General features: G+C 47.9%; 1 protein-coding gene across 3 annotated transcripts in view; it reads right to left on the reverse strand.

Moving 5' to 3' along the window:
• The window catches only part of GGTA1 (glycoprotein alpha-galactosyltransferase 1 (inactive)), a 73,949-nt gene that overhangs the window by 37,636 nt on the left and 16,159 nt on the right, over positions 1-20,154 (reverse strand). The window lies entirely within an intron of this gene.

Consider the following 20,154-nt stretch of genomic DNA (forward strand, 5'->3'; position numbering starts at 1 on the left):
GTGAAGCTAACCTCAGTTCTTCATGCTGTAGGTCAGACGCTTTCTAGAGAAGGGAGATGCTGGCTTTGTTGACAGCTTAGAAGATGGGAGGAGCTCCCACCAAGGGGCAGGGTCCAGGTACTGATGGCAGCCTGGGTTTGAGCTTCCGACAAAGAGGAAATCCCCTCCCCCTCCACCCTCCCTCAGTTCTCACCACTTCCTCAGGCTGATGACCCCAGATGGAAGTGAAAAAGCAACACCTGATCATTCTTATCACAATCTGGCAATGGTTGCGAGGGGGTGCCCTCCCCACCACCCCCCTAGAAATTCTCACCCCTCTCTGAGCAGAGAGTCTTGATGCCAAGTAGGACAGCACCATTCCTCAGAGACAAACTGCTTCCTGAACAGGTGAAGACTTCCGCATCCCTCAAGGTCAAAAAGTCAAGCCCTGTTTAGAGCTCACTGTAAAGCTCTACAAATACCCAGATAGCTTTCACACAACCCTAGAAGAAAGTAGGGTAAAGATCACAGTCCCAAGTTGTAAGGAAGGAAACTAAAGTAAAATAAGAACCTCACAGAATTGTGTGGTCTGAGTCATCAATCCTGAAATGGAAGACAAGCTTGAGGTTTTTCCATAATTTCATCACACCTCAAATTCTTATATCCCCGGTGGTGGTGAAGCCAGACCAAGCTGGGGATGTTAATGGCTCCCCATTAGAATGAGGCAGGGGCTGTGAACATAATACCACTGGAACCCAAGAGCTACTGGGGTGCAGGGGTGGCTTGTCTTCCATCTTGGTCACTTCTGGGTTTTCCCAGTACCTGGATCAGTACCTGGGTACCTATCACCCAGTACCTGGCACCTATTAGAGGCTCAATAGATATTTGCTGAATGAATGTTGAGTGGAAGCCAGGGTGACGGAAGTGTGTGACTTTGGGTATAATGCAATAGGAAACAATGGGGTCTGCAGAAAACTGGGGAACTTCTGCCCGAATCAGATCAAAATCAAATTTTCAAAAGAGAGAAAAAATAATGGGACTTCCCTGGTGGTCCAAGGGTTAGAACTCCATACTTCCACTGCAGGGGGCCTGGGTCCGACGCCTGGCTGGGGAACTAAGCTCCTGCAAGCTGCCGAGTGTGGCCAAAAATAAAAAATAAATAAAAAGAGAAAAAACAAACCGAACTTCTGATTCCGGAATGTGATATATTGGCCCTGAGGACTCCTTTTTTAGGGAAAATCATTTTGTACCAGAAGCAAAAGTACTGTTTGAACCCTTTCTCTGCCATCACCAGACTGTGTGACATAGACATGTCTGGCTTCCTTCTCTGTGCCTCTGTTTTCTCATCTGTGGAGTACAGTTCCTCCCAGTCCGACTCTGCCCTGCCTGGGCCTGAGTATGGGGTACAGCTCTGAGTTGGGCTCCTATAGAAATCTGACTGGGGCAATCTCAGAAGGCTTCATCGAGGAGGTGATGTGACTGGACCTTTTCAGACGGACATCTCCTGCCTCCTAGGGACGTAGTGAGTCAACATGCACAGGCTCTTTCTTGTGCATTCCTCTCTTTCTTGTCACTAAAGAGAGGCTGGAAAACTAAGCTGCGGGGGGCGGAGGCGGGCAGCCCAACCCTTCAGGATGTGTAAATCCTCTTCTGCTCAAGCCCTGTTCCCCCAGGGTCCTGGGGTCATTTTAGGAAAGACTAGCTCCGGCTTTTGGAGGAGGCGGGGGGTGGGGGGAGAGGTGGCTACGATGCCACAGGATTGCCAGCCCACTCAGGAGCCCCACTGAACCCTCCCAAGGCGGGGGCCCAAACAAACCAGTGAAAGAAACAACAGAGCACAATTCTGGCCCTGCCACAGAGAAGAGAGAAAAGCAGAAGTGGGGGAAATAGCTTTTGAGAGAGGAGACTTGGAATCTGGTAGGGCCCCAGAGAAGTCTCTCCCACCTTGGCTCACTGCAAGGCCAGGTGAGAACTAAAGCAGTCGTGAAGATAAGGAGGACACGCAGGCCCGCCTCTACCCAGCCCCGCCCTGGAAACATTTCTTTCCCAAGAGCCTGTGCAAGGGGGTGGTTTGCAGTGAAGAGAGTTTTTTAAAAACTGAGGTCAATACCAATAATACAAGCAGAGAAAAGAAAGTGCTTTATAAATCCAGTGATGTGGTTCCACAGGCCATGTGGCCCCAGGCACATTCTTTGTCCCTATCTGGGCCTCACACCCTGTGTGGGCGCTGACGAAGCTGAGGCGGAACTTTCCCAGGATCCTGTGGCTCCTTGGCGGGGACCCACGTGGGCTTGGTGGCTGTGGAAGGCCTGTTCTCACTTGCTCTGCAAAGCTGGCTGATGAACACGCAGACTTCAGAGCTGAGAGCTCAATGCCACCTCCTCTGAGATCCGCTTCTTGGCCAAGGCTGACTCTCTCCTGAATTCCCTCTGCCCTTGTGCGGCCTGCTTGGAGGTTGGGTGGGTGTGTGCGTGTGTGGGTGGGTGGGTGGGTGGGTGTGTGTGTGTGTGTGTCCATGTGTCATCTTACCTTCCATGTGCAAGTTCTCAAGGGCAGCAGGGAGCTCTGATTTGACCCAAGGTCCATGCTGATCCTCGCACAGGGTCTGGTACAGAGGAGGGGCTGACGATGGGTGGGCTGGTGGACGGATGGACAGATGGTCAGCATACGGGCTTCCTAGGGCTTCCGTAAGACCGTACCACAGACCACGTGGCTTAACACAACAGAAGTTTATTCTCTCACAGTTTTAGAGGCCAGAAGTCCAAAGTCAAGGTGTCGGCAGAGTTGGTTCTTTCTGAAGGTCATGAGGGAGAATCCATCGCGCCTAACTCACAGCTGCTGGTGGTTGCCAGCAGTCACTGGCATTTCTTGTGTTTTGTTGTTCAGCTGCTAAGTCGTGTCCAACTCTTCCTGACTGTAGCACACCAGGCTCTTCTGTCCTCCACTGTCTCCCAGAGTTTGCTCAAATTCATGTCCACTGAGTCGGTGACGCTATCTAATCTCACCTCATCCTGTCACCCCTTCTCCTATTACACTTCAGTCTTTCCCAGCATCAGTCTTTTCCAGTGAATCAGCTCTTCACATCAGGTGGCAAAGATACGGAGCTTCAGCTTCAGCAATAATCCTTCCAATGAATATTCGAGGCTGATTTCCTTTAGGACTGACTGGTTGGATCTCCTTGCAGTCCATGGGACTCTCAAGAGTCTTCTCCAGCGCCGCCATTGAAAGCATCCTGGTGTCTACGTTGTGTCCATTCCTGCATGGTTATGGAGCCACAGAGTGTGCTTCACGTGCGTCTGCGTCGTGTCCAAGTTTCCTTCTTCTTATAAGGGCACTGGTCATTGGATTGGAGCCCACCCAAATCCAGGATGACCTCATCTGAATTTGAGTCATCTACAAAGAATCTGTTTCCAAAAAAAACTCATAGCCATAGGCACTTGGGGTTAGGACTTGAACACATCTTTTTGGAAGACTCGACTCTATCCACTAGAGACAGTTACCTAAATAGTTATTGGTTGGGAGCCTGTAAACACTAACAGAACCACCCATGGAGGCGGAAACCCCGTACGTAATTACAGAGTTGAAAGCAACAGTTGGAGGTGGGCGGGGAGGTGGAGGTGGTCTTTAGAAAGAGGAAAGTAGATGGAATCCTTAGAGCATCTCTGTTTGATCAGGATTGTAGGAAGAAGAGAAATGCCACCCTGGGACAGGCTCTGTGGGATACCCCAGAAAGATGCTACAGACCTGTCAGTATTCAGCTCTAGGCATCACTGAGATGTGAGTGGATAAGATCACCCTGCGAGGGGAAGGATGTGAAAGAAGAGCTTCCAGGGGCAGCTGGCATCAAGAACACATGGATGCTTGGAGCTGGGCACCGAATTGCAGTGGCTCAAGGAACGAACCTCAGGTGAGAAAGTGATGTCAGTGAGTGCAAGGACCTCTCGCCAGCAGCTTGCCTTGGGAAGGGCTGGAGAGAGGGTCCAATTAGAAAGGCCATGGAGAAAAAGGGAAATACTCATGAGTACACTGCTGACCCTGAAAAACTCGTGATGAGACAGAGACAAGGGAAAAGGGTTTGAAGAGTCATAGGAGGGAAAGGACGGGCACCAAAGATGAGCTCTGCAAGGAGGATGCAGGAGTGTAGGGGGCACGAGGGCACCAAGACAGGCAGAAGGTGCTTCCCCTTGTGCAAAAAGTGAAGAGACAGAAATGGGGGGGTTGGTGATCTGGGGCGGGGGGGAGTGGGCGGCAAAGTGGGAAGTTGAGAAGCCCCAGTCCAGAATAGCTGAAGTGTGGAGGATAAAGGAGGCAGAATAGGGGTGGGGTGGGGGCAGAGAAGCTGGAGGGCCGAGCTGAATCTCATCACCAGCCTCGAACCTGAGGAATCTGCACTTCCTCCTGAAGGTACTGGGGAATCCTCGAATGCTGTTAGGCAAAGAGAGCTACAACGGTTCGCTTTTTAGAAGACTTTTTTGGCTGAAGGATGAGGGTCAGTGGGAGAAGTTAAATCTCCAGGCAGGGAGCTCAGCCAGGAGGTGGCTGGCCAATGTCCAGGGGGAATGTGGAGACCTAATGCCATGGGGAGAGCTGGGAGATGAGAAGGAAGCGGCATCTTGAGACCTTGGGTTATAAGAACTGAATTCTCTTTCAAAATTTGTTTCAATGTCACATTCTTGGAGCGACGAGATGGTCCTGCATTTTAGATTACTTTCCTTTTGTAGGTAACTTATTTTTCCTTTAAATTTCTTTCTTCCTTGACCAGAATGTCAGCTCTACTGGCAGATACATCTGTATGTTTTGTACCAATAAGGAAATGTCTATTACAGCACCTGGCACTCAGTACAACTTTGCAGGCTGAAACAAAGGCATGCCTTTGAAACCAGGCATGCCTGGTATAGGGCTTGGCCCCTAAATGTTCAATACATATTAACTATGATAAGAAGAAGAAGAATGTGTGTATATGTTAGTCTCTCAGTCTTGTCAGATGCTTTGAGACCCTATGGACTGTAGCCCACAAACCTCCTCTGTCCATGGAATTCTGTAGACAAGAATACTAGAGTGAGTTGCCATGCCTTTCTCCAGGGGATCTTCCCAAACCAAGGGATAGAACCTGGGTCTCCTGCATTGCAGGCAGATTCTTTACTGTCTGAGCCCCCAGGGAAGCCCCAGTAACAAGAATAACAGTGAGCCATGGGATGAAGGGAGTGAGATGAGGCTAGTTCAGTGTGACTCAGTGTGGCTAGAATAAGCAGCAGCCTCGGCATCACCTGGCAGCTTGTTAGAAATGTGGAGCATCAGGTCCACTCAGCTCTAACCAAGCAGGATGCCCAGGGTGGGGCCCAGGAATCTGTCTGCAGGTGATCCGGAAACCCAGCTAGTCCCCAGGTTTCTGGCTGGTACAGGAGATCAGATGGTTGATTGAAAAATGGAGAGGAGAGGTTGGAAGGAGGGGGCGTTGGTGCTCGGTTCTAGAAGCCCTGAGTTTGAAGAACCTGCCAAAGCCAGCTCAGTAACATTGTTCTAGAGAGAGAGCCTGGGCAGAGCCCGATTTGGGAGCTGCCAGCGTGCAGGCAAGAGCCGGCAGGTCTGCTGTGCTCCAAAGAAAGGGGGCGCTGAGAGACAGCGGGGAGTCCTGAATGGGCATGTGAATGGGCACTGCCCTGAAACCTGAGGGGCAGAGCCGAGAGGCAGGACAGCCAGGCACCAAAGTTGTGGGGAATGCTAGAGAAGCCACATCTGAATTTTCAGCTCAGCACCACCCACTGACACTCCTGTGACTGCCTCTGGCCCCATGTGCCCCCGGAAGAGGGAAGGTCGTGTTCCCCTGGCAAGGGTGCTGCTGTCTTAGAATCCCACGGAGTGGGGCAAATGGAATGGTAGCAATAGACAGACAGGGGTCTGATTCTAAGCAACTCCTTGGGTTTGTCTTAGCATCCCCCCCACCACCACCACTAACCCTCCCCATTAGATGAAAAGGTAGGAGCTGTATCTCCCTGACTCTCCATTGCCTGCCAGCTCCGGGGGCTCATGGCACCCTCGTGTCCAGCCACAGACTCTGGGCGAAGAACCCCCGGATGGGCACAGCTGGTGTATCCAGAGTATGTGATGAGGCTCCAGAGACCAGAGCCAGAGGGGAGAGCACAGCCTTGGATGGAGGGAGGGTGCCCTGGGGCCAACAGGTGTGCCGAGTCTCAAGCTCTACCAGGCTCCCATCAGAACAGCTGAGTGCTCAAGACCTGAGGAAGCCGCCTCCTCTCTCTCAGCCAAGATGGGGGGCCCTGGAACCAGCAAGGGGCCGATGCATGGGGAAAAGAGAAAATCGTCAGGGGCCTCTGCCTATTTCCTGTTCCCCCTCCTAGAGGCAGATTCCCCCCTTCTCAAAGGGCCAGTCCCCACCAGTCCCAGGCTGCTGGTCCCGTGTGCTCCCCTCGCTGGCTGACAGCACGGTCTTCCAAGTGACATGGACAGGGACGTAAACAAGTCAACTCTTCTCAGCTTTCCTCTCCCCCATGTCCTACTAACCCAGCCTCTCTCCCAAAGGTGGTCACACCATTTATAGCATCCATGCCCGACTGCCTCTGCTTGAAGACTTCCAGTGATGAGAAGGCTTCACCACCAACCCGAGTAGTCTGGTCCATCTCTGGACTGTTCTGATTGATTGTAAGACACATCTTTTCAGTAGAGCTGAGTTCTCCTTCCCAGAATCTTATTATTAGTAATTAAAACTGCCTTTCATTTACACACACTATCTCACTGAATCCTATTTTCATAAGTGCTAGTTGCTCAATCGTGTCCGACTCTTTGCAGCCCCGTGGACTGTAGCCTGCCAGGCTCCTCTGTCATGGGATTCTCCAGGCAAGAATACTAGAGTGGGTTGCCATGCCCTTCTCCAGGGGATCTTCCTGACCTGGGATCAAACCTGGGTCTTCCACATGGCAGGCAAACTCTCTACTGTCTGAGCCACCAGGGAAGCCCCGCAGTCAGTAAAGAGCCCTCTGTTTCCCAGACAGGAAATCCAAAGCTCAGAGCCAAGTAATTTGGCAAGATGATAGAATGAGGACGCTCCGCCTGCCTTGCCTTTCCCACTGAACCTAACAGCTCCTCACAGACAGGGCCCCTGACTTCCCTCTGCAAGCCGAACATCGTCTCCCCTGGCACACTTCAGGAAAGCCATGCCCACTAGCATTTACAGCGTCATCAGCAAATGCTTGAAAGGCAAGTACTTAGTCCTGAGACTGTTGGGGCTGGGCTGGGCACAGACTAAATGGCATCCACTCCCTGCACCTGTTAAGTGCAAGTCTGGTGGGAGGGACACGTGTGCCCACAAACGCCCGATGCTCTCTGCAGACCTCAGCTACTGCCGATATGTTAACCAGGCGGGGGCTAGCACAGGGCCAGAGCTGCAGAGGTGTCCCGGGGGGTAAGTCACTGCTCCACCTGCCCCCATCTCCTGGTCTCCTGTTCTATTTTACCACCCTCCTATTTTTACCACCTGGTCTCTACCTTTTCACAGCCACCCACCCTCCCAACCTGGTGTGGGTAGTTTCCCAGAGCCTGTAAGATCAAGATGCTTTCCCTACCACAGTTCTGATCTGCACATGTTGTGAACAAGTAACAGGTCATCATTTTCATGCCCCATTCACTCTCAAAGGTGTGCAGGTTTGGAGGACAAATCACAGGGTCGTTTTATATAAAAACAGCTCAATAAAAGAAAAAGAGTTCAATGAAGTCCCATCGGACCCTTTAGGATTCAAGGCCTGTATTGACTATCAACCGGTGCCTCAGGTTAGGCTCTCCAGCAGCCAGACTCTTTCCTGTGGCTATGTTTGCAATCCAGGAGGTGGTACAAGCCCAGTCTCTCCCCAGCCCCACCCTACCCACCTCTAGCCTGGGGCTAGAATCATCTCAGCTTGCCCTGCTTCCCCTATGTAGGCCAGGAAGTATTAAGAGTCTAAGAATTTACCAGAAAATCCTGAGGTTACTTTGTCTTGGGCTTCCCCCACACACACTAGATATTTTTTCTTACAGTAACTTGACTTGAGCATAAAAGCCTGTCCAAGAATTAATCTGTAGTGACGAGGTTCCAGGAACCCTAGTGAGAAATTAAACAACTACAAAATCAAGAAAATCTCTTAACGGAGCCCATAGCAGAGATGACTTTTTTTCTGCCTGTTCTTGGAATGAGCCAGGCCTGAGCTCAAATTCCAGCTGCCCCTCACCCCCCAACTTTCTTGCTGTGTGGCCCTGAATAAGTCAGGTCACTTTCTGAGCCTCAATTTGCTCGTCTATAAAAATAGGGATAATAATTTACTACTCCTTAAGTCGTTAAAAGGTGAAGAGTAACATCTGTAAAGTTCCTGGTACCTTGTAGTACTTAGAAAAAGGCAACTTGTATTATTATTAATATCATGAACAGACAAGCACTGTTCCTATCTCATCATAGTAGCGGGAGGCAGTATAGCATAATGGTTAGAGCCTGCACTTGACTGAGCCTGGTCTGAGCATTGACTAAATACGTCACCCTGGGCAAGTCATTTGACCTCCTGGGACTTGGTTTCTCTCCTCTGTAAATGAGAATGTCTCTCTTTTTGTTGTTGCTGTTTAGTTGCTAACTTGTGTCCAACTCTTAGTGACTCCATGGACTGCAGCACACCAGGCTTCCCTGTCCTTCACTATCTCCCAGAGTTTGCTCAAATTCATGTTCATTGACTTGGTGATGCTATCTAACCATCTTATTCTCTGCTGGCCTCTTCTTTTGCCTTCAGTCTTTCCCAGCATCAGGGTCTTTTCCAATGAGTCGGCTCTTTGCATCAGGTGGCCAAAGTACTGGAGCTACAGCTTCAGCATCAGTCCTTCCAGTGAATATTCAGGGTTGATTTCCTTTAGGATTGACTGATTTATCTCCTTGCAATCCAAGTGTCAACTACAAATTGGCACTTATCAAGAGCACTGCCAACCACTGAGCAACAAAGGCGTTTGCCATCTGCCTCTAGGGAAATGGAACCCCATGTGGCTATAGCTGTTGACCTGCAACAGCCCCTGAGGGGGTTCAGGGTGGAGTGAGGCGCCCTCTGATCCAGGGAATCTGGTGAGATAGGTCTCTAGGTAGTTGTATGTTTTTATGAACAGATTTTATGATCTCAATCCTTGCATCTCCTCATATCTAGAGAAGCACTAAATCCCTTCGTGGTGACATCAGATCCTCATGCCTAGCAAAAAACCTTTTGTAAAATGAGTGCTTAATGGTATTGAACTCCGCCTTCACCAAAACCTTATCTATTGACCTTCCCCCACTGCCGCTTTGGAGCAGTCTCTCAGGGCTATCTGAGGTGCTGCTCCCCGAGCTGCAGTCCTCATTTTGCCCCAAATAAAGCTTAACTTGCAGCTTTCAAATTGTGCATCTTTTTTAGTCGACACAAGGGACTCTCAAGAGTTTTCAGCACCACAGTTCGAAAGCATCAGTTCTTCAGAGCTCAGCCAGCCTTCTTTATGTGAAAGCCTTCCAACTTTCACATCCATACATGACTACTGGAAAAACATAGTTTTGACTATATGGACCTTTGCAGGCAAAGTGATATCTCTGCTTTTTAATGTGCCATCTAGGTTTGTCATACTTTTCAAGGACCAAGCATCTTTTAATTTCGTGGCTGTGGCCACTGTCCGCAGTGATTTTGGAGCCCAAGAAAATAAAATATGTCACTGTTTCCACTCTTTCTCTTCTATTTGCCATGAAGTGACTGGACCGGATGCCATGATCTTAGCTTTTTGAATGTCGAGTTTTAAGCCAGCTTTGTCACTCTTTCACCCTCATATAGAGGCTCTTTCTTTGCCTTTCTTTGGGATTGGAATGAAAACTGACCTTTTCCAGGCCTGTGGCCACTGCTGAGTTTTCCATATTTGCTGGCATATTGAGGGCAGCACTTTCACAGCATTATCTTTTAGGATTTGAAATAGCTCCAGTGGAATTCCATCATCTCCATTAGCTTTGTTCGTCCTGATGCTTCCTAAGCCCCACATGACTTCGAATTCCAGGATGTCTGCCTCTAGGTTGGTGATCACACCATTGTGATTATCTGGGTCATGAAGATCTTTTTTGTATAGTTCTTAGAAGTTAAAGTTCATAGAAGTTAAAAAAGCAGGGTGACAATATACAGCCTTGACATACTCCTTTCCCAATTTTGAACCAGTCCGTGTTCCATGTTCAATTCTAACTGTTGCTTCTTGACTTTTATACAAGTTTCTCAGGAGACAGGTAAGGTGGTCTGGTATTCCCATCTCTTTAAGAATTTTTCAGTTTGTTGTGATCCACACAGGCAAAGGCTTTAGCGTAGTTAATGGAGAAGGCAATGGCACCCCACTCCAGTACTCTTGCCTGGAAAATCCCATGGACGGAGGAGTCCAGTAGGCTGCAGTCCATGGGGTCGCCAAGAGTTGGACACAACTGAGCAACTTCATTTTCACTTTTCACTTTCATACATTGAAGAAGGAAATGGCAGCCCACTCCAGTGTTCTTGCTTGGAGAATCCCAGGGACAGGGGAGCCTGGTGGGCTGCCATCTATGGGGTCGTACAGAGTCGGACACAACTGAATTGACTTAGCATTAGCAGCAGCAGCAATGAAGCAGAAGTGGATGTTTGTTTTTTCTATGATCCAGTGAATGTCGGCAATTTGATCTCCGGTTCCTCTGCCTTTTCTAAATCCTGCTTGTTCTTGGTTCATGTATTGTTGAGGCCTGGCTTGAAGGACTTTGAGCTTTTACCTTTCTAGCATGTGAAATAAGCGCAACTGTATGGTAGTCTGAACATTCTTTGGCATTGCCTTTCTTTTGGAGTGGAATGAAAACTGACGTCTTCAGTCCTGTGGCCAATGCCGAGTTTTTCAAATTTGCAGGCATATGGAGTGCAGCAATTTAACAGCATCATCTTTTAGGATTTTAAATAGCTCAGCTGGAATTCCATTACCTCCACTAGCTTTGTTCATAGTAATGCTTTCTTACTTGACTTCACAATCCTGGATGTCTGGCTCTAGGTGAGTGACCACACCATTGTGGTTATCCTGGTCATTAAGACCTTTCTTGTACAGTTCTTCTGTGTATTCTTGCCACCACTTCTTAATCTCTTCTGCTTCTGTTAGGTCCTTACCATTTCTGTCCTTTATCGTGCCCATCCTTTCATGAAATTGTCTCTCTCTTAGACCATAATAAATGAGATAGTGTACATCATATCACCGACTCAATGGACATGAGTCTGAGCAAACTCTGGGAGACAGTGAAGGACAGGGAAGCCTGGTGGGCTACAGTCCATGGGGTCGCAAAGAGTTGGACACAACTGAGTGACTAACACACAACACTGGCACCTACCGAGTGCCAGGCACTGTCCAGGCTACAAGATTGACAAGGATTAGCCAACAAGGCCTCTCTCTCATAGAGCTTAGTGTAGTGGGAAGTCCAACTCTCCTGCAGCCACATACATCCTGCAACCAAGGTGAGTGTCCCATGGCAGCAATGAGTCACTCCCTTCCTCTGGGCTCCATGGACATTGGGATGATTCAGAGAGGAGTCTTACCTGCCTCCTCGTCCTTGCGGCTACAGGAACACCCTCACCACCCACACCACTCTCCTCTCAAGTCTGGTCTGAGGCTTCTGAGCCACTTCAATTTACAGATGAGAAAACTGAGGCACCAAGGCAGGGAAATAACTTATCAGGGCCCACTCAGCAATGAAGTGGGAAAGCTGTAGCTGGTACTCAGGTATCTGGCATCTCTCCAGGAGGAGACGCCTCTTAACGGTAGCACAGGAAATCAAGCACTCAGGGAAGGGGTTGAGGGCTTCAATCAATGGTCTTCTTCTAGAGTTTCCTTATTTATGTCCAAGAAAAACCCCAAGTCCTCTTCCAGGGATGGCCACATCTCTGTCCTTCCCTCCCCCCTTCTACCTGCACTGCTCTTGAACGATTTTGGATGCCTCGATGGGACATAGAAATGTCACTGGCAGGACTTCCCTGGTGGTCCAGTGGTTAAGAACATGCCTTGCAATGCAGGGGACACAGGTTCGATCCCTGGTTGGGGAACTAAGATCCCACGTGCCGCAACTACTGTCCCACATGACACCTCGGTTCAACTAAGACCTGACACAGCCAAAAAACAAATAAACGAACAAATAAAAGAAATGCCACTGGAAAAAGGTAAGCATCGAGGGTGCACTAGAGATAAGTGAGGCAGTCAATTCAGAAAGAACATCCCTCTCATACACATCAAATAGCTCAGAAATGGAGCAAAAACACCTGAATGTGCACTCCACTTATAGAACACATGTAGTTCTGAGATGAAGAATGTGGTTTGCAAACCCTGGTTCAACACTTGCTGCCTCTGCCTTCCCTACACATTGAGCACCTGGAACTCCCAGCAGGCATCTCCTGCCTCTTCATGGCTGCTCTTTTTCATGAGGCGCTGCTTTTTTTCCCACCCTAGAGAGGCTGGCAGTTGCCTGTGCCTTTTTGTTCCTCTGCTTCACACTTGAGCCTGAGAAGTGCCTTGGGGTTTTTCCTCTCTGGTTGTGGTTTCCTAGCACTCACAAAGGAGAGCTGACAGCCTGCTCTATCTGTACCACCAGCCTGGTTATCTCAGCTTGGAGAGTTGATTTAGCACCCTAGGTAAAGAAAGGAGTAACGTGCCTAGGGTACTCATTAATTCTGTTCTACGAAATATTTCCTACTCTCCATCTTCGTGGTAGGCTTTCATTTCCCGGTCCCCTTGTGGCTGAGTAGGGCCACATGACTAGTCTGACCAGTAAGATGTGAGCTGGCCCAAGCATTTATTGCCATTGGAAGACCCTCAAGGGCTCTCTTTCTGTGTGCCATGAAGTACATTCAAGGAGGTAACCGCTCCATCAGCCTGGTTCCTTGAATGAAGAGCACAGCCCCTAGCTGACTCAAGATGCTCACAATAACTAGAGTAAGAAAGAAAGCTTTAGGGAATTCCCTGGCAATCCAAAGGTTAGGACTCCATGCTTTCACTGCTGAGGGCCTGGGTTCAATCTCTAATTTGGGGAACTAAGATCCCACAAACTGAGAGGTACAGCCCAAAAAAAAAAAAACCTACCTTTATGGATTTAGTCCCTAAGATTCAGGGGTTGTTTGTTACTGCAGCATAACATACTCCATCCTGACTGATACACTCCCCATCTCACACAGAGTAGGATATCTTCTACTCTTCCCTATAAAATCTTTACCCTCCACATCAATGAGAGCCTTGCATGACCAAAGGAAAATGAAGCAGAGATAAGAGTGTTCCTCAGTGTCCTGTAGAAATTTTTTCCTCCTTAGGTCTCAGAGATGGGTTCAGATTCAGCTAGATTTGAAAGGAATGAGAAGGAAGTTCAGAGCATATCTTCTGTGGCTTCCCTTTGCTATGGAATAGGAAGCTAGGTCACTCCTATGAATATGTCAGGCTTGCAGCGTGAGAGCCACCCAGGTTAAGAGCAGATGCCTTGGGCACCAAGAGAGGACACTGGCCAGGAATGAGGACACAGGGTGCCAAGCAGCTCTGCAACCCTGCTGGGGTTGTAACCGAGCCAGCCACACCAGCCCAGGGACAATGGGAGAGATGGCAACTTGCCTGATCCTTCGCCAGTTGGGAACAGACTGTTCCAGACCGGGGTGGGGAGAGTTGGCTAGAAAGACAAGGAGGGGCATATGGTCCAAACAAAGATGTGTGATTTAACTGGCTGATCAGGGGAGGGAAGGAGGGGACGTCCACCACATCCTTATGGATTCTACTGGTACTCCCATTTTACAGGGAGGGAAACTGAGGCTCAGGAAGGTGCTATCTCTTGCTCAAGCTCAGTCAGCTAAGGATCAGAACCAGAACTCATCCAGGTCTGGCTGACCCAAAAGCTTAGCCACCGCCCAGTGCTCTTTCAGCCAGAAACCATTTCATTCTCTCTGCGTCCACCTTGGCCCCTTCTCAGGCTTCTCTTCTGCACCTTTACTTCTACCTTTAATTACTTTTATAATTATATATATCCCAGTCCAGAGTGTGAGGTATGAAGAGTAGGAGTCTGTACTTTATATGATAATAATAAAACAATAACAAAGCAGGAGCAGCAGCAAATGCTACTATTTATTGAATGCTGGGCTGGGTTCTTAGTACTTTATATTCATTATTCAATTCTTGCTAAGCTTTCTGAGAGGCAGGTACTGGAATCACCCCCAATTACCGATGAGGAAGCATCTCAGTTTGGTTGAACAGAAATTCAACCCCTAACATTAATATTTTAACAGTTGCCAAAGGAGTCCATGAAAGAACACAATAATGGCTAACAACCCCTGCAGAAGCAGAAGCCAGGTTTCCAGAAGCTGGGTTCTGTCCCAGTTTATCCCTCAGAACCCAGAGTTCCTGGCTGGGATGGGGTAAAGGACCGGAATACCATCTTCACGCAACAGTGGGGAGTGAACAGAAACTGCTATCCCATCCACACAGCGTAAATACATAAATATCACAAGTCCTTCGATTTCAGGGCTGTGAGCCCGTGTATAACATTTCTCATAATAAGCAACGCACTTGTTTTCCCAATTAAAAAAACTATTTTAGCATCCAGCATGCTAATTAGAAAAGCATCAGTTGTTGATCACAAATTAGGATAACAGGAGGGCTTGGAGCAACCACCTCTGGATAGCAGGCTGGCTGCCCCTCCCCACCCCACCCCCGCCCCACCCAAACAGTCCCTATTAGTATTGCTTTCTTAGCTTCTGAGCACTGGCTTGGTCCAAATGGCGGTCACATAACATCTGCTGAAGTTTTATACTTTGTGAAACTTGATGAAACTCAATTTTACTTGCTGTGCCAGGCATCCAGACATGCACACTGAATCACCAGCAAGGCAGAGCTCTCTGGATTTCAGAAAACCTGGGCTATCATGGGAGGCAGCAGTAAGGTAGAGGAGCCGATGCTCTCTGCTCAGGCCAGACAGCTAATTGCCCTCCCAGGCAGCTGGCCAGTGCCAAGCTGAGCCCAGGACACACCTGATGGGCTGTATGACCTTCCATAAATTGCAGACTTTATCTGGGCTGCAATTTTTTTTTATCCTCTAAATATGGGGCTGTACTAGATCTAAGTCCAGCCAATAAGCAATCACAAAGCATCTCCATCTATGCCTGGTACCGTGGGGCACGCAGAGATTATAAAAACTCCCTAAGGAGCTTACACTGTAGTCAAGGAGCCAGGCCTGGAAGCAATTACATATGATAGAAAGAAAAAAATGTGAGTGGCTGAGTGAGAATGAAGCCCCCTATTGTGTTCTGGGGACCTCAGAGGAAGGAAGCCATTGCAGCCAGGCTTCATAGAGGAAGGGGCTACGTTTGAACTGGGCCTCAGAGGGTGAGTAGGAGTGCGGTGGGTGGGGAAGGGCATTCGGGTCAAAAGGCTGAATCTGCAAACACAGGCACTACAATGGGAAACCTCCCCTCGACAGCCCAGTGTGGACTGTGCAGCTGGGGTCCCTGTCCTGGTCTCACCACGCACCTATGCTTTGCAGTCCAGAAGCAAGAGTCCTGGGAATCTGTATTTTTAACAAGCTCCCTAAATGATGCTGCCACACGTGCAGTAGGTGTTATAGGTTGAGAAAATGTATGAATGAATGAATGAATTTTAAAAAAATGAACTTGACCTCAAGCAAGTCCCTTCTTCTCTCAAGATGTCCACTCTTTGTTAAAATAAAAATGCTGGTTTGGTCTGGTGGTTTTTCAACTGAGATCCAGAAAAAAAAACAGAATCTCCCCTCCAAAGTCCCTCAGAGACAGAGAAGAGCTGGGGGGACTGAGAGAGCAGGACTCTGAGTCCCATCCACCTTTCTCTAGATCAGCTCTCTTTTTATCTCTTTGCTATTTTGTTTGTAGTAAAGGTTTCTTGGCAACAAAGAACTTTTAAAAACACTGAACTGGATGATCCCCAAGAATCCTCAAGGAGAAATTTAAAAATTTCTTGAGGGCAGCCACTTATCTTTGGTGAGTATTTCTCGAACAAGTATGAACAAAACATAAGGCTGTTTACCAGAAGCAAGTTATTTACTTTCTCATCATAGTTCAAAATCTTTTCCTGTGGCCCAGAAATCAATGAGTGGGGAGAAAGGAAATGTGGTATAACAACGCAAACTTTCGAAAATGATTTTGAGGAATAGTTAATAAAATGGAAAATTAAGTGAGAAAGTCAGGCACAAAATTGCACATAGGGATTCCCAGGTGGCTCAGTGGCAAAAAAAAAAAAGCACCTGCCAATGCAGGAGACACTGGTTCGATCCCTGATCTGGGAAGATCCCACTTGTAGTGGGGCAACCAAGACCATGTGCTAAGACTATTGAGCCTGCGCTCTAGAGCCTGGGAACCACAACAAGAGAAGCCACCTCATGAGAAGCCCGAGGACCCCAACTAAATAGTAGCCCCCACTTGCTGCAACTAGAGGAAAAAATCCATGCAGCAACAAAGACCCAGCACAGCCCAAAAGTAAATAAATAAAATTACTTTTTTTAATTGCACAGAGTATGATTTATATTTTGGATCTTATACATCAGAGGTATCGGACATGTAGGACATTTCCTCAAAAAACTAAACACAGAATTACAATATGATTCAGCCATCCTACTTCTGGCAATAGACCCGGAAGAACCAAAAGCAGGGACTCAGAGAGAGATTGGTACACGGAGGTTCAAGCAGCATTATTCACAAAAGCTACAGAGGTGAAGACAACTCAGATGTCCATCCACCAGTGAACGGACGAAGAAATGCGGTCCAGACACACAGTGGAATGCTATTTGGCCTGCAAAGGGAATGAAATTCTGACACATGCTTCAACCTGGATAAACCTTGAAAACATTATGCTAAGTGAAAGAAGCCAGACACAAAAGGACCCATATTGTGTAATTTTACTTAGCTGAGGTACCTAGAGTAGCTGAATGCACAGACACAGAAAGTAAAATAGTGATTACCATGCACTGCAAAGGCTTCTCTGATGGCCCAGTCAGTAAAGAATCTGCCTGCAAGGCGGGAGACCTGGGTTCGATCCCTGGGTTGGGAAGATCCCCTGCAGAAGGGAATGGCTGCCCACTCCAGTATTCTGGCCCGGAGACTTCCACAGAGAGGAGCCTCGCAGGATACAGTCCATGGGGTCGTGAAGAGTTGGACACGACTGAATGACTTTCACTTTTACGTGCTGCAAGGAGTTGGTGGTGATAGTTTATTTTACTGGAGTGGATTACCATTTCCTTTTCCAGGGATCTTCCCAACCCAGGAATCGAACCCACTTCTTCATTGCAAGCGGATTCTTTACCCCTGAGCCACCAGGGAAACCTGCAAGGAGTTAGAAATGGGAAATTATTTGCTCAGTTGGTACAGGGCTTCTGTCTGGGATGATGGAAAAGTTCTAGAGACTGGTGAAGCAAGTGTACTTAGTGCTACCGAACTGCACACTCAAATCGTGTTAAAATGGTTTATGTTATATTTTACAGCAAGAACAAAACAACGCCTAGTGTCACGTGGTCATAACGGTGAATTCTGTGCGATGAGATTGTGGTCGTGTGATCGCTTTATTCTTTCCACTTCTCTACATTTTTCAAATGCTCTACAATGAGAATACATTACTCTTCAAACCAAACCAAAAGCTATTTAAATAAATCTAGTGGTTCTCTGATACTTTCCGAAAATGCATTGCTGTCTTTTACGTAAATGCAAGCAATATTTTCTGTGCTTAATTAATAAAAGGAGCCAAGTTCAAATATGTCATCCAAAGAATACCCCAAGCTGTTCAGTCAAAATAAATGACGGGCAGAGTGGTCCACCTTTCTGAGACTAGTTGTTCTCATCTATATTTAAATAAATTTCAAATAAAAACAGAACCAAAACAAATCTTCTAACGAGCCTCCCAAGAAGCTGTCTGGCTTGGAAAAGCTCAAACGCACACTGGAGAGAGAAAGAAAAATGGGGAACAGCCAGTGTTTTTTTAGGACATTAACTCACTGCAGCTGGGAAAGCGACTTTGTCAGTGAATTTCTATCCCTTCTGTTCTGCAAAACGTTCTTGTGTAGAATGAATTCAGAATCGAGAAGAGGTTCACCATTTGGATTCACTACAAATCTACTTCCTCCAGCACCTCCCCCCTCCACCCCAGATAAATGTTGAACAAAGATTTAAGGACTATTGCTTTAGAAGGGCAGCCAATGTGTCTGCCTGCCAGGGCTGCCTTCTGCCCTGGGCCGCATGGGTCCACTTTCCTGGCGCCTGGACCCTCTGCTTAGGGCTGTCTCAAGGGCAGACAGACCAGAAGGCAGCTGCCAAGGTGAGCAGGCTGGGGCTGCACTCGTTCCCCATCCCCCCGCCCTGGAGTGGCCCCTTCCCAGCCATGTGAGCTCAGGCAGGATACTTATGAGAGATTCATCCTTCCCTAGCCCAGGAGCAGAAGAGCTCCCCCCTTGCATGGCTGCTAGGAGGAGTAACGGCGCTGCCTGTTGAAGTGTCTATTGAGATGACGGATGTATAGTATTAATAGGCTCCCAAGTTTCCTCTTTATCTCCTAGAAGTTCACTGTCCAAGATTCATTTCATCTTGATGGGACGCTGGTACTGTATATGGTTAATGCTGACTGGTGGGTTATAGGATTACAGTCAAACAACGGAGTGGAGAGAGGCCCCTTCAGACTCCGGGCCCAGGGCTGACCTAGGAAGAGGCGCAGGTCGGGAGCTGGCAGCTCCTGGCTGTTTCCCACACTGACCAGCCAGCAAGGAGTCCTTTCACGGGAAGGGCTTCATCATTTTACAGATGAGGAAACAGAGGCTCTGAGGGGCTGTCTTAGTCAAGGTCCCATGGTTCAGAAACTGCCCGTTTTAGGGTTTTCTAAAATTCCCTCATCATGAAGCGGTGGGTCCTTGTCATTTCAGCTCTGCCACTAACTCATTTGTTTAGTTAGTTGTTTATCTTCTGCCTCTTTCCCTCAAAAAAAGTTAGAATTTGGGGGCGTGGGAGAGATTCTTGGGGTTGCTTAGCTGGATCGGTTTCCAGTCTCTGGGCTTCGGCTTTTTCACGTACAAAATGAGGGGCTTCCTGCCTCAGGGCCTTCGCACATGCTCTTCCCTCTGCCTGGGACACCTTTCCCCACCTCCGTCACACCCCTCCACCCCCTCCCTACATGTCCTTTAGGTCTCAGCTACAAACGTACTTTCTAAGGGAAGAGTCTTATTCTCCATGTAGCTTCCTGTTTTTTTTTTCTTGAGGGCAGTGACCCCTCTTTGGACACATATGCATAATTACTGGATTAATATCTGCCTCCCAGGAGATGGAAAGTTCCTTGTTAATCAGCATCAGGTAAGAGGTGACATTCAATGGTATTTGTTGTATGTTGATTCAAAAAATGAGTTCTCCTCAGTGTTCTGCCAGCAGCCAGTTCTAGAATCTTAAGAAAGCACTCTAAAAAGAGTGGGGGTGGGGGTGGAGAAGAGTGGATATAGGGACCTCCCTGGTGGCCCAGTGGTTAAGAATCTGCCTTCCAATGCAAGGGATGCAGGTTTGATCCCTGGTTAGGGAACTAAGATCCCATATGTTGTTTAGTCACTAAGTTGTGTCCAACTCTTTGCAACCCCATGGATTATAGCCCATCAGGCTCCCCTGTCCATGGAATTTTCCAGGCAAAAATACTGGAGCGGCTTGCTATTTGCTTCTCCAGGGGATCTTTCTGACCCAAGGATCAAACCTGTGTCTCCTACACTGGCAGGCATATTCTTTATCACTGGAGCATGTGAGAAGCCCCCAAGATCTTACATACCTTGGGGCAACTAAGTCCACGTGCTGCATACTACAGAGTCGGTGGGCTCTGGAGCCTGTGCCCCATAACTAGAGAGCTGGAACCAAGACCTGACATGGCCATAAAAAATTCTTTTTTAAAAAGAGTGACTATATGTAAACTGATTCACTTTGCTATACAGCAGAAACAAACATAACATTGTAAATCAACTATAATCCAATAAAAATTAATTAAAAAAAATATTTTCTTAAGTGGTCCAAATTTTCAACAATAAAGTAATTGTTAAATATACTATGAAACATTTAGATCAAATTGCCAATATCCGTTGGATCCCAGAAAAAAACATCTACTTCTGCTCCACTGACTACACTAAAGCCTTTGACTGTGTGGATC

The sequence above is a fragment of the Oryx dammah genome, unplaced genomic scaffold, assembly GCF_014754425.2.
Source record: "Oryx dammah isolate SB20612 unplaced genomic scaffold, SCBI_Odam_1.1 HiC_scaffold_25, whole genome shotgun sequence".
Taxonomy (NCBI): domain Eukaryota; kingdom Metazoa; phylum Chordata; class Mammalia; order Artiodactyla; family Bovidae; genus Oryx; species Oryx dammah.